Source organism: Leptonychotes weddellii, chromosome 4, assembly GCF_054177405.1.
Source record: "Leptonychotes weddellii isolate Sample4059 chromosome 4, ASM5417740v2, whole genome shotgun sequence".
Classification (NCBI taxonomy): Eukaryota; Metazoa; Chordata; class Mammalia; order Carnivora; family Phocidae; genus Leptonychotes; species Leptonychotes weddellii.
In genome coordinates, this window is record NC_138372.1 from 68,714,518 (window position 1) to 68,727,808 (window position 13,291).

At 40.4% G+C, this 13,291-nt stretch overlaps 1 long non-coding RNA gene across 1 annotated transcript in view; it reads left to right on the forward strand.

Moving 5' to 3' along the window:
• Positions 1-13,291, forward strand: part of LOC145721312 (uncharacterized) — a 130,506-nt gene that overhangs the window by 24,756 nt on the left and 92,459 nt on the right. The window contains exon 2 of the long non-coding RNA XR_014144972.1: positions 5,780-5,856. This is a non-coding gene — a long non-coding RNA (uncharacterized LOC145721312). The remainder of the gene's footprint in view (positions 1-5,779; positions 5,857-13,291) is intronic.

Consider the following 13,291-nt stretch of genomic DNA (forward strand, 5'->3'; position numbering starts at 1 on the left):
ATAAGCTGATCAAGACATCTGATATGAACACTTCTAAATGGGAAAAGAGAGAATTCCCCTGGTGCCATGTGGTGACTTAGGCAAGCTGTGCAGCAAGTTTAGAAGGTATCAGATCCCCCTGTATTTCTAAGCCTGGACATATCTGATACTTGTAAGTCAAGTGACATGGATCCATGTCAGTATCTTTGGTGGTAATAGGGTTTCTGATAATTGACAGTGATCTTGGTAAAGCACCCTGTTGCTGCTTATATTAAAAACACCTGTTTGGGGTGCCTCAGTGGCTCAGTCAGTTAATCGTCCAACTCTTGATTTCAGCTCAGGTCATGATCTCAGGGTTGTGAGTTCAAGCCCAGCGTTGGGCTCCATGCTGGCCTTGGAACCTGCTTAAGATTCTCTCTTTCTCTGCCCTCCCCACACACAATAGATCCCCACCCCTGCTTTCTCGCTCTCTAAAAAAAAAAAAAAAAACCAAAAAACACCTGGTTGGATTATCTACTTGATAATCCATGAAACCCTGTTTAATTTGGGTTCCATGAGACCATTTTAGAATCCCGCCAGTATGGCACGTTGGAGAGGTTATTTATCTTCTCCAGGGACTTGGAAGGGCCAAGATCATCCTGGGCTCTCCAAGGTCTCAGTATGGACCACAACTCAAAGACCTCTTGAAATGCTAGGATTCAGTACTTTTAGTGGATCACATGCAATGAATGGCAGTAATGCTTCTCTTTTCCATTTTGCTTTAGTTTTCACCCATTCCTTCCTGATGTGCCAGGGCAATGGCCACCAGGAATTACGGTTCCTGCGAGGTTTACGTTGATGGAGTTTGTGCTCCAGTATCCTTGTCTGCTGTACTCTCAGATCATTGTCTGTTTCCCTCTCCAGCTTCTTGCTTAGTTGGGCGTTGTTTCTCCTTGAGGCTTCTTTCTTGAGCCTCCACCTGCTGTTGCTGCTCCCACTGTTTCTCTCTCAGCCATGCCTGTTCCTTCTCAGCTGCCTCCTTCCTGACTTGCTGCACTGCCCCATGCAGATTTTAGAAAGAAAAGAAAGTAAAAGGTCAGGCCTGAGCTTTACCCTCTTGAGATCAGGGACCAAATCAGATTTGAAAGAGAGGGTGGCCACATCATCAAGAGCAGGTTTGAGAGTATGATGGGAAAGGCCTTGACTGTCTGGCTCATGTACAACTCAGCTTGTTATTTTCAGGTTTTAAAAGAGTGTGCATTCCACAGAAGAAGGGGAAGCTCATCGTTTTGGAAAGATCTTTGCTCCATCTGTCAGAGGGCATTGCAGGAGCTTACCCACCCAAGAGTGGAGCCCTGCTCTTGCCTGCTATGGCCTTGTCCCCAGAGGTGAGAGCTTTATCTGTTTGCAGGATAGATTTCTTTATGCAGCCTATGACTGCAAAAAGCGCCTAAGGACCTCATTTGCCTGAGGGATCAAGAAGGAGCAAAGGACCTAGAGTTCCACAGAGGTGATTTGTTCTATACAAACAAGGCCATCCATATCATTTTTATTTTCTACTTAAAATGCTCCTTGATCCCCCTACAGATTGTTCAACTTGCCTTATTAGAAGGGCAAGAATCAAAGGGTCCCCCTCGTCCTCCTTCCTTCCACCCACTCAAGCTTCAGCCAGTCAGAATTAGGTGCAGCTGTACAAACCCACAATCTCCAGTGCTTTCATATATTTGCGTGTTTACCTAGGGCTCTTCCCTTTGGATAACATCTCAACCTGGACAACATGTACAAATACTTCAAAATTTACACCCCCCTCCTCTTTGGGGAAGTTTTCCTAGACTATATGCCCAACATAAAATGAAGACTCTAATCCATGCTGATGTTCTGTTCTCTCCTGCTACCTGCTAGATGTGTAACTTTCAGCAAATGCTTTAACCTGCCTATGCCTTTTAGTTCACATCTATAAAATGTGGGTAATAAGAGCAGATGCTTCCTAATACTTTTTGGAGGATTAAATTAAAACGTCTAGAGAAAGAACTTAATGCTATGACTATAGGCAATAACAGTTCAGTTTACAGTAGCGTATTATTGTTACATTTATTCCTAACACCAGTGCAGCCCAGGATCAAAGACCCTTAAGTGTTACCACTCTCTGTGCAGTTGTCTATTTATTTGACTCTCTCTCACTTTGATCACCTTGAGTGCAAGGATTCTAACTACATCATAAATCCTCAGCCCTTGGCACAATGCCTGTCATATTGTTGGATGAAGAAATAAATAATTTCTGTTCTCTCGTGGGTTTCAGAAATCCATACTGTTTATTTGGGAATAGGCATTTCCACTCTCCTCAGGAGTAAATAGCAAATAGTGGGCCTTAAAAGCTAATGCTGTCATGATATCCCCATGCTGTTTATCACCCACAATTGGTGCTATGCTCTCAGATTATCTGGAGACACCTCTGACTCTATTCTGTAGACTCCCCATGCCGCCCTTATTCCTTACCCTCAGTTCCTTTCCTGGGCACCTGCAAATATTTCCATTCAGTCCTTTCCTTTGCTTGCCTGTAGAGCTTGTGCCCTCTGGGAACAGAGAAGGTTCCTGCTGAAATACTTTCTCTTAGAGCCTTTGAAAGCTGATCAAGTTTAGCTTGGTAGTATTTAACAGATGCCTCTTTGTTCTACAGCAAGAAATCCTCCTTATTCTTTATGATTTCCTGCAAGGGAAATGTACAGGGATGTCACCACAAGAAAGGAACAGAGGAGATCAAATTCCAAAGAACCTGCTAGGTGGGTGGTCTAACTGCAGTTCTCTTAAGAAAAGCATCCTAGTGAAGGAGCATAAGCAATGCAACTAGAACTAAGAGATTACTGCCAGTTCTGAAAACTCTCTGCAAGACCTTGCTAAAGCTTCCAAACTCCCTGGGTCTCAGGTTCTTCATCTATGAAATGTTGAAGTTGCATGACCTATTCTCTATAGTTCCTAGAAGCTGTAGCATTCTGTGATTCTATCTTCAACAATATAATGACACAACTAAAACAAAAATAAACATAAAGAACAGCTTGCTAAGAGAGTCTGTCCCAGGAAATTGTCTGGAAACAGAAGTGAGTACACCTAGAGAACTTCTAGCTCAGGAGTGACGTGGGGGAGTTCTGAAACCATGCCACAGCTCACTAAAGGAGAAATCACTGCTGATTTTGCTTGAGAGATCAGAAAGATCCTAAGTAAATTCCTCAAGCTTTGAGGGAAAAGATGGAAATAGAGTCCTCTAGAATTCTCTCTATTGTGAGGATCCACACTACTTTACCCTGAGTGGGAGATGAACTGTAGATTGAATATGTAGAAATTCAGGCATCATTTTAGAAGGGCAAGAATCAGGAAGGGCAAATGCTAAGAAAAAGTACCACAAGCTTCTTCTGGAACTCCTGTTGGTCATCCCGGAAAAGTGCTCCATGAAGACTCCAACAGCTACCCCCTCACAGTCTGCATGGAACGTGTCTGTGGGGAACCTCACTCGCTGGGCCATCTGCTTGCTCTAGTGGTCAGCTGCCTTTTGCATGGCCACTGAGATCTCACACTGGGTCAGTGTTGTTACTGCGTTCTCCAAGCAAGGCACTGTTCCATGACTGATGGCATCCACATAGGTCACACATACCCATTTCTCTCTGGGTATGAATATTTATTTATAAGTACACTTATATATATATAAAATGATACAAAACTACTGAAGAACACATATTATAATTAGCACATATCAGGCCACAGAGAAATATGATTTTGGACAAGGAGACTCACTAGTCTCAGTGACCTTGACTTCTTTCCTGAGGGTCCTAGCCCTTGCATGGGTAAAGATATAAGAACAGAAATTATTTGATTGTTTCTGGAATTCAGGATCCAGTTGGTTTTCCAAAATATCTTCAGTATGGACTAGGAGTTCTTTTTCATGTTTTGGCTGGTCAAAGACCAAAACAACTCTGTTTTTGGGGAAAAAAACCCACAACATTTGATACACTCCCTGGGTATGTTGGAATTTTTAGCTTTGGGATTCTAACCTGAGGAAGAGAGAAAACAGAGTTACAGTAAGCAGTAAGCACACTCTTGGGACAAGGTAGCTAAAGATTTTTATGAGTGAGAATTTTCGATCTTTGGAGTCTTCTAAACACATAAAACTTCTTTAACATATATATACACATGGCAAATCAAACTCATATGAATGACATATCACTGGAGAGGAATTTTTTAAATTTATTTTTTTAATTCAAGTATAATTAACGTACAGTGTTATTAGTTTCAAGTGTAGAGTATAATGATTCAACAGTTCTATACATTACTAGTGCTCATCACGATTAAGTATATTCCTAATCCTCTTCACCTATTTCACCCCCCCTCCATGTCCCTTCTTGCAACCACATTTGTTCTCTATATTTAAGAGTCTGGGGTTTTTTGGTTATTTCTTTTTGATTTGTTCATCTGTTTTGTTCCTTAAATTCCACAAATGAATGAAATCACATGGTATTTGTCTTTCCCTGACTTATTTTACTTAGTATTATACCCTCTAGATCCATCCGTGTTGTTGCAAATGGCAAGATCTCATTCCTTTTTTTATGGCCGAGTAATATTCCATTGTGTGAGTATGTGTACACACACAGACACACCACATTTTATCCATTAATCTATCAATGGACACTTGGGCTGCTTCCATATCTTGGCTATTGTAAATAATGCTACAGTAAACATAGGGGGGCATACATCTTTTCAAATTAGTGGTTTCATTTTCTTTGAGTAAATACCCAGTAGTGGAATCACTAAATCATCTGGTAATTCTACTTTTAATTTTTTGAGGAACGTCCATCCTTTTTTCCACAGTGGCTGCACCAGTTTGCATTCCCACCAGCAGTATGCAAGGGTTCCTTTTTCTCCCCATCTTCACCAACACTTGTTTCTTGTGTTTTTGATTTTAGTCATTCTGACAGGTGTGAGGTGATATCTCATTATAGGTTTGAATTGATTTTTGACTGTTCAACAATCATGACTCCCTAAAGAAGTTAAGCTAGTTGACAGCATTGTAATTAGGTCAAGACCTTAAAATAGTCTGAGGAATAAACAAGATAATTTATTCAATAATTATTTATTAAGTACCTGTTAATGTTCCTGGCATTGGGGATATGTTCAAGGCTCAGAAGATACAGCAGTGACTAAAATAGAAATACCTGCCCTTTGGAGTCATATAGTCAATAAGTGCTAAGACTGCTAATGTATAACCAGCTATGGTCAGGCAGGTAAAATCTGGTCTTAATGGAAGGAGTATGAGGAGAAAGGAATGGGTAAAACAAAACCATACTTTTAGAAGCCTTCATAAAAGGTTGTGACTGCATCTCACTTCTTACTTGTTTTGAAGATGCTGTGAATCATAGCTAATTCAAGGGACCTCAGCAGCAGTTAAAATATTTTCTAAGAAGAACATTAACCTCACACACATTCCCACTTATTTTTCCTGTGCTTGAGGGGAACAGAACTTCTGAGATCCCTGCATAGAACCAGGGTAGAAGTATGGATGGGTGGTTGATACTGCTTATATATTGTCATTTTCTGCCCATGAAACTCAGTTAGGTGTCCTCTGTTTTCCTTACAACGTTTTGTACATGCCCAGCATTAGATGCTCTTTACATTAAACCATACTCATTGACTTTGTAGGATCTGGATATGTTAGTCTGTAAGGTATTCTGCAACACCACGGGACTTTGCTGTAATTAGAATTTTCATGAAAGCTAGCTAAAGCCAGCGAGCTCATAGATAAACATTCTGATTTGCCTTTTTTTTTAAAATTCAGGTAAAGAAGCAATTATTGTGTGCCTACTATGTTCTACATACTGTCCTTGTTGTTGGAAATGGGCAGCAAAGAATCAGGTAGGATTTCTTCCTCTACAGGTTTTAATGTTAATAGAAGAAGAAAAAGAATAAGTAAAGACATAAGTAAATATGTTCATATTGTGTTAAGTTTATGTGGAGGGGCAACCTGAGACAGGATAGGCAGGGAAGACCTCTTTGAGAACTGACATTTGTGTAGCGCCTTGAAGAAAAGGAGCCACTGGGTGAGGGAGCAACAAGCATTGCAGGCAGAGTGAACCATGAATGCAAAGACCTGGAGATAGGAGGGCGCCTGGGTGGCTCAGTCGGTTAAGCGACTGCCTTCGGCTCAGGTCATGATCCTGGAGTCCCGGGATCGAGTCCCGCATTGGGCTCCCTGCTCGGCGGGGAGTCTGCTTCTCCCTCTGACCCTCCCCCAACTCATGTGCTCTCTCTCTCTCTCTCATTCTCTCTGTCTCAAATAAATAAATAAAATCTTAAAAAAAAAAAAAAAAAGACCTGGAGATAGGAAAGGAATTGCAATTTGCAAGGCTAAAAAGGAGGCTAGGGTGGCTGTGGTATGACCATGGTGGAGAAAATATTAAAGATGAGTTTGGAGAGTGGGGCACCTGGGTGGCTCAGTTGGTTAAGCGACTGCCTTCGGCTCAGGTCATGATCCTGGAGTCCCTGGATCGAGTCCCGCATCGGGCTCCCTGCTCGGCAGGGAGTCTGCTTCTCCCTCTGACCCTCCCCCCTCTCATGTGCTCTCTCTTTCATTCTCTCTCTCTCAAATAAATAAAATCTTAAAAAAAAAAAAAAAAGATGAGTTTGGAGAAGTAAGAAAGACTGGGTCATGGTGTGCCTTTGAAGAGTACGTATCTTATGTAAGTATAATGCAGGCTTAAGTAGGGTATTAAAAGCAACTAGATTAATGATCACTCTGGTTGTTTTGAAGAGAATTTATTAGAGGGGGTCAAAGTGGAAGAAAGAAGGACATCGGGGGATGGGGGAAACAAGTATTTCAGGCAAAAGAGGAGGGTGACCCAGCCTAGGATGGTAAAATAAAAATGGAGAGAAAGAGACAGCTTTGAGATATATTAAGCAAGAGTAACAAGAAGACTGATACATGGATTGGATGTGGGAGGTAAACTAAGTGAGGGATGTAAGGTTTGGGGCTTGAGACCCTCAGGTTGGTGGTACACTATTGAGAAGAAGAGGAATGAAAAAGCAAGAAGTGTGCTTTTATTTTGCTTTGTTTTCCTTGATTTCATTTGGGTTTAGGAGTGATCAAGGCTGATATTGTAAACATAACTTTAAGTGGACAGCTTGCAAAAAAGTAAAGAAATCAGGTGGTTATTTGATCTATGCATCTGAATTTCAGAAAAGATATCAAGGCAAGAAATATCAATTTGAGAGGTATCAGAATAAAGTGACATTGAAAGTCCAGAGATTGGATGAGATCATTTTGAGAGGGTATAAATGGAGGAGAGAAAAGAACCCAGGGCAACATCCTGGCAACATCCTGGAGGGACCTACAATTCAGTAATCTCTGGTGATGGTAGTGAAGAAACAGCAGATTTTGCCAGCCTTCAAAGTTTTATTTCCATAATAAAAATAAAATTCAAGTAATGCTTATCATGTATTGAGAACCTACTTTGCCCTGAGCTCTGTAACACATGCATTGACATACCTGACCTCACTTGTGTTTATAAGAACCTTGCAAGTTTGGGCTTATTATGCCCATTTTGCATATGTAGTAAGTGAAGTTCAGAAAGACTGAGAAATTTGCTCAGATTTACATATGAATAAGTGGTAGATCCAGGATTTGAAACCAGTGAAGTCTCTTTCATTATGCCATGCTTTGCAGCCACTTATCTTGCAGAATAATCTTTCTCAGCAACACTGATTACTCCATGTACTCTTTCGTCAGTAATATACAGGGGCTTTCTATTGACTCTCCTATATCAATGACACATTCTCTAATGGATTTAGTATGACGAGATGGTTTCCTCTTATTTCTTATCCCATAAACCGGCAATTGCTAGAAGGCTCTTTCCTTGCATGACCAGTGTCTTGTCACGGGCTCCAGATCACCTAGTATTTTTTGAATGGTATGCTTTCATGTTTTTATTCCTTGACATCCAGTCCTATTCATACTGTGTTTTTATTTAGTGAAATATACTGAATGAGCATCTATCATGTACCTGAAACTGCTTGTTTCCTGGGACAAAATCATTTATCAACTGTGGCCTCTGCCCTCAAAGTAATACTAGAGTAACCAAATCAGTTAGAATTAGGTTTAGCTGTGAGAAACCAAAAAAAAAGCCTCACAAACAAATATGCCACTAAATATATTAAGGATGCTAGTCTATTACATAAATTCTAGGATCAATAGTGCATAACTGGCAGGGTAGATGTGTTTCACAAGATTGGGGCCCAGGACTCTTCTATCATATGCTTAGCCATCTATGCTGTATGCCATCATACCTGTAGTAAGAGCAGATTGGAGACGAGAAAGAAGGATAGGCCCCTCCTTTAAGAACTCATCACTTCTACTTAAAAACAATAGATCGTAAGTTATTGCATTATCAGATCCAGCCACAGGGGAAGCTGGAATTGCTATGAGCATCTTAGGAACACATATACACAGCAAACAAGCAGGTATTCTATTAGTGAAGGAGAAGGGAAGGATGGTAATTGATTTTCTCTGTGGTTGTTCTATTCTCTATTTCATTTATCTCTAATTCTTATTATTGATTTCCCTCTGCTAGCTTTGAGTTTAGTTTGTTCTTCCTTTTTCTAGTGCAAGAGCGGCTAGAAAAATATAACCTCTACCTGGGTTGCCATGAGCTCATCTTATAAAATAGAATCATAAATATTTAGAGCTGAAAATTCCATCATAGTTCTAAAAGTATGCAACAGTATCAGAGACAGCTTTTTTAAAAGATCTGAAACTAAACGGAGCAATTTCTAGAGTTGAATCTTCACTGGGCTGAGTTTAGTGACAACGGACTTACTGAGACACAGAGATTGATGCAGAATGAGAGTTGGACACTGCCCCAAGCCCCAAAGAAGGGTCCTTCCTCACCAACTGAATCAAAAAAGCCCCTTACCTGTCTGTCCGTCTGTCTGCCTCTACCTCTCATTTTTGCTTTTTATTTTGTTCCATGACCTATACTACAAAAATATGACTCTAGAAATGAAGAATATATGGCTAGTTAGTTCTTTTAACATTTCAATCAGTATTTTATTAGTTATTTTTATCATATTTTAACATTTACCATTAACTCACTTTTAATATTATTTTTAAGTTGTTGTTGTTGTTGTTGAAAAATAAATTCAGAGTCTTTCACCCAGCTTCCATGCTGGGAAATTGTAGCAAGGAAAAATATATTTAAAAAATATATTCTGTAAGTCTGAGTCACAAAAGTACAATGCTGGTAAAGGAAGAATTATTAACATGATTTCATAAACAAAAGGAGGTTAATGAGGCTTGATTTAACTGAAATGAAGTTTTTCCATATTTTATTAACTCCAGATAAAATGATCTGGCATCTTGTTTTAGAAAGTGTGCTTATTTGGCACAAAGCGTACTCTGCTTTGGGGCCTAATGGAAATTCTCAGACAGGATATCCTGTACGCAAAGCTTGGTGGAAGACCAGAAAGCTGCATATGTGCTGGATCTTTCAGACAAGCCCAAACTTGAAGCTGTTTCGGTTTAGAATTCTGTTGAGTGCAGTTTTTCAACTGAAAGAAATGTAGGTACAAAGGAATAATGGCCCTTAAGGGACAAGATTTATAGGCCTGGGTAATTCTAGACTTGGAGAAGCCTGCTGTGATAAAACAATAAAAACAAAGCAAAACTAAACAGTACCTTGGATATTGCTAGGCATAAAAACAGAATAAAAGGCTAGGCTTTCAGAACTACACAAAATGTACGTCATGGAAAATGCTTAATGAGTTGGCTGTGTAAATATATGGCTTTGCTCACAAGCTGGAATAAGATTACATCACTAGAGAGACAGAGTACAACCCCAGTTTGTTCTTCCTGTACCTGGAACATGGAACTTAAAAGGAAAACTGAAATTACAGAGTTTTTAATTTGTAGGATGAATATTTAAGGGAAGGTAGAGCCTCTGGTAAGACTTCTTAGATACTGGAATGCTAGGATTACATATGAATGTATAAAAATCCAGTTTCCCTCATGCCCGTTTCCCTCATGCCACTTTCTGCAAGGAGAGGCCCTAACAGGTTCATTGTGCCCCTTCTCTAGTCTTTTCGAACCCATGGTGCCTCTAAGGGTGCATCCACCCTTAAATGAGGTAGGATGTAGCTTGATCACTGATGATGGCCACAACCACTCCCTGGAGTCCAGCTCCAGGCACCTGGTCATTCTTTCTTCCAGAAGCACCCTGCTTAGACACTGCCCTGACTTCCAACAGTTCAGGGACTTATAAATGGGCCTGATGTGAAAAAGCATCTCATTCTTGTCCCAGAGACCCAGTCCGGAGAACACCTTCACAACAGTCTCCTGGGATGGCCCCTCAATGGCCCACCGCATCTGTTTTGCTGTGAAGACATATGTGAGTGCACTGTTGTTGGGCCACACCTCAAGAAGTACCCCCTTTATACGTTTGCAGTGCTTGCCAGGGCTGGTCCATTTAAGTTATATGTAGGTTATTTAAAAGATATTCCAAAGTTGTTGTTGTTTTTTTTTTAAGATTTTGTTTATTTGACAGAGAGACAGCGAGAGCAGGAACACAAGCAGGGGGAGTGGGAGAGGGAGAAGCAGGCTTCCCGCGGAGCAGGGAGCCCGATGCGGGGCTCCATCCCAGGACCCTGGGATCATGAACTGAGCCGAAGGCAGACGCTTAACGACTGAGCCACCCAGGTGCCCGTATTTCAAAGTTTTGACTTTAGGTTTCAGGTCTCATTATTCAATAGGCTCACTCTAAAGCCTCTTCAGGTCCCATTCATAAAGAGAAAAAAGTTATTCCTGGCTCAGTGTTTCCTTTTTACAATTTCTTTGGTATTAGAGAGTTCACATAAAGTGGGGAGACTTAAAAACTTGAGGGAAGGGGCGCCTGGGTGGCTCAGTCAGTTAGAAGGCTGACTCAGGATTTCAGCTCAGGTCATGACATCAGGGTCCTGGGATCAAGTCCCATATCAGGATCCACACTCAGCAGGGAGTCTGCTTGAGGACTCTTTCTCCCTCTCCCACTGCCCCTACCCAGGCTCTTGCTCTCTCTTTCTCTCTCTAAAAATAAATAAATAAATCTTTAAAAAAATTTGAAGGGGAGTGTGTGTGTGAGGGAGGATTGTCTTTTAGAGATACTCAAAGACATCCCATAGAGTGATATCAAAAAATTTAATATACATGTAATTGGAATAGCAAAAGTAGAAGAGAATAAGAAAGGGATATACAATTTTTCCAAAATTAATTAAAGACAAGAAACCACATTTCCAGAGGTTTAGAGAACCAACCCCATGAAGAATAAATAACATGCAAAAACACACCTATGCACACCATAGTCTAATTCATGAAGTCCACTTATTCAGAGAAAACCTTAAGGACAGCTAGAGAAAAAAGAAGCACTACCACAGAAGACCAAAAATTGGAATGTCAGAGGACTTCTTCCTAAAATATATGCAAGTAGGAAGAAAGTGGAATAACATGTCTAAAGTACTGAATGAAAAAGAACGTGCAACCACAATTCTCTACTCAGTAAAAATGTTTCCAAAAAGAATGCCAATTAAAGACATTTTCAAAGTGAAGCTGACTTCACAGTATAGGGTGGTCTGTCCATTTCAGTGTGCAAGTAGAATGAGGAAAAAAAGTATAAAGATTGAAAATAATCAACGAAAACTGTTATTATTTGTAAATTATTGTGGTGGTGGTGGTGTGTGTGTTCTGTAGGAATTTTTCTGTCATCTGGAGTCTTTGTGTTATTTACCTGTGTTATTTTCTAAAATATTATTTTACCTTTCACTTTTAGATCTATAATTCACTGAAAATTGCTATTTTCAGATGGTGTGAAATATGGGTCTAAAGTATATTTTTAGAGGTGGGTACAATTTCCCAATACAATTTAATCACAGGAATGGGGAAGAAAACTATTTAACGTATATAGATAAAGCCATGACCTTAGATGAGAAAAATAATTCTTTTTTTTTTTTAAAGATTTTATTTATTTATTTGAGAGGGAGAAAGAGAGTGAGCGAGAGCACAAGAGCTGGGAGAGGAAGAAGCAGAGGGAGAGGGAGAAGCAGACATCCTGCTAAGCAGGGAGCCCAACGTGGGGCTTGATCCCAGGACCCCGAGATCATGACCTGAGCTGAAGGCAGATGCTTAACCAACTGAGCCAACCAGGCGCCCTGAGAAAAATAATTCTTACAGAACACATACATAGCTTACCACCAGCTCCATAAAGTAAAATATTAAGTTTGACTATATCAAAACTAGGTTCATCTTTCATGGAAAACCACTCTTAAAAGTGTTAAAAGGCAGTCACAGAATAGATGACATTTGCACTCACCTAACCAATAGAAACTCATAATTCTGACAAATCAAGGTGAAAAAGACAGACTGCTCAAGAGAGACATCTGCAGGGATTTCACTGGAAAACAAAATAGCAAATAAACATGAAAAGGTACTCTGTCTCATTTATAGTGAAGAAAATGCAAATTAATGTCTCAGTGAGATAATTGAGAATCTTGTAGAGATTCTTTAATGCTTCCTAATTCACTGACCACTGGTGAGTTTTTTCACCGGACTCATGCGAGCCAGGCTCCAGTAAATCGAAAAGAGTCTCTGAAGAGACTACTAGACCACAAGTCATCCCCTGACACAGGGTCATCCTGCATGTTCGCCCAGTGGGGGATGAGACACCCTGTGTCATCTCAATACAAAGACTAGCATTGGCGTGGGCGCCTGGGTGGCTCAGTTGGTTAAGCGACTGCTTTCAGCTCAGGTCATGATCCTGGAGTCCCTGGATCGAGTCCCGCATCGGGCTCCCTGCTCGGTGGGGAGCCTGCTTCTCCCTCTGACCCTCCCCCCTCTCATGTGCTCTCTCTCTCTCATTCTCTCTGTCTCAAATAAATAAATAAAATCTTTAAAAAAAAAAAAAAAGACTAGCATTGGCGGATGGCACAACTCTTTCTTTATCATGGCCTTACTTGCTAGTGATGACTAATGGGGTATGACCTGTGTCCAAAGATTTACTTCTGTAATAGCCTTCTAGTGCTTCTTAACCTTTATTGAATCCCTTACTATGTCCAGCCCTGGTCCAGATGTCTTAATCACATGATCTTACTGACTCTTGCAAGAACCCTAAAGGTTAAAGATATTTATTCTTCCTTCATAGATAAATGACACAGAGTAATTAAAATGGCACAAAGTAGTGATAAAGAAAGAGTTTTAAAAGTGGCAAGAGAAAACAGTTACATACAAGGGATCCTAATAGGCTGTCAGCAGATTTTTCAGTACAAACTTTGA